Source organism: Ursus maritimus, unplaced genomic scaffold, assembly GCF_017311325.1.
Source record: "Ursus maritimus isolate PB19 unplaced genomic scaffold, ASM1731132v1 scaffold_27, whole genome shotgun sequence".
Classification (NCBI taxonomy): domain Eukaryota; kingdom Metazoa; phylum Chordata; class Mammalia; order Carnivora; family Ursidae; genus Ursus; species Ursus maritimus.
Genome location: NW_024425230.1, coordinates 20,903,863 through 20,905,723, shown reverse-complemented (window position 1 = coordinate 20,905,723; position 1,861 = coordinate 20,903,863).

The following is a 1,861-nucleotide window of genomic DNA, read 5'->3' as shown; positions in this document are numbered from 1 at the left end:
CCTCCGGTATCGCCCCGCAGAAGAAGAGTGCCTCCGCGCTGGGCCGCCCAGCGCCTGGCATCCGGACAAGAAGCGCACGCATACTCCTGGCTCTGGTCTTTCCATTTTATTATTTTTTTAATTTTTAATTTTCTTGCTAAGTCCTGCTGCTTCTCCGCCTTCTTGATGATGAAGGTATTACCAAAGTTAAATTCTGTCCCGGCACGATTCAGTTATCTGGAACACTCATCTCCAAGCGTTGCTAGGTGTCTTTCTGGATGAGTAGGGCTCAGCCCCCACCCCCAACTCCAAGGGCGAGGCTCTGCGCCCCTCCCTCAGTGGCACGTGCGGTCCAGATGTGGAGGGGCCCCGGCGGGGCGCGCTCGGGGGACGGGCGCAGGGTGGGCGCAGGGGACCGGGAACCGGACGGCGCTCCCAGGCGGCGCGGCCAGCGGCGGAGCGGCTCCCCACCCGCGGGGGGCTGCGGGGAGGCTGCGGGGAGGCTGCGGGGGACGGGCGCGGGACGGGTCCGGGCGGAGCTGCAGGCGGGCGGCCTGAAAGGGGTTAACCGGGAGGAGTAGTGGTCGGGTCAGGTTACTTCCCTTTAAAAAGACGGGGAAAGGAGGAGTCAGGCGCTGGTGGGGCAGTGTCGGTGGCCGCCTGACTCGGCGGCGTCGTCGGGGAGGAGGCTCCCAGCCGGCCTGGGTCGAGCGCCCCTGCGGCCGCAGGCAAGTGGAGCGTGGTAGAGGGGCTGCGGGGCGGCTGCGGAGGGGCTGCGGGGCGGGTGCAGGGCTGCGGGCGGAGGGCGCAGAGGGGCTGCTGCGCGGCAGTCGGAGTGAGCGAGGGACCCGGACGCAAGCGCGAGCAGAGAACCCCACATCTGCTGCCGACGCCCCCTTCTCAGACGGGTACACTGAGGTCCAGGGAGAGTGAAAACTTTTTCTTTCCTCTTCTTTTCTCCTGCCCCTCCTCCTCTTCTTTTTCCAAAAGTTTATTCCTAAATGGACAGCGGGTTCCAAGGCAACACTTCGTTCTAGATCTAGGTAGCACCAATGTTGTGGCGGGGACCCCAGATGTTTCCGCAGGAATGGAACGAAGCAGCGCCAGGCACACGAAGGGCTTCCTGGTGCGGGATTTCTTCATTGCACCTGTGGCCAGGGGGCCCGTCCCCGGGGGCTTCGTGTTTAGCTCCTGGAGTTTCTCCTGCTCCTCCCTCTGTTCCTGGCCGAGGGCTTCATCTTGACCACCTCCTCGGCCAGGTTCTTGGGCTGCTCCTTTGTGGCAGGAACAGGTGCCTGCGGCCCCTTCCCCAGACCCCTTCCCCAGGCCCCACCACCGGAAGTGTGAGGAATTGTTCTGGCAGACATCCCGCTGTGATCTTGTGGCCTACTAGCCCCCTTCCCTATGGAGCCTTGGAGTCGAAGGCTAGACCATCCATGGAAGAAGGTGAAGCTGCTTCCATGTCACAGATGGGGAACGGTCCCACCTGTGTGAGGCCACCCAGGCCCCACCCTGGGTTCCCAGCGCCCCGCCCCAGCCTCTGGGGCCAGCTCCTTACCACAGCCACATCCCTAAGGCAGGACCTCCAGCCCCTCTGCTTGAAGTTTGATGGCTAAGCATCCTGAGGAGATAGTGGGGGTCCCCACATTGGAAGGGGCTGGGGGATTGGAACTGGGCCTAGGTCCCGGGCTTGTGGCTCCGGTGGAAGGTCCAGGACCACTGGCTGGGTGCCGTTGGACAGTCTGAGAGGGATGGCGGGGCCGGGGGGCCAGCTGCGCATGCTGAGGCCCCTGGGTGCCTTCATCCACACCGACAGCCATCCCCACCTGCGTGGCCCCACCCCAAGTATCTGTCATCCAAGACCCGACGGTGGCTCCAGTTG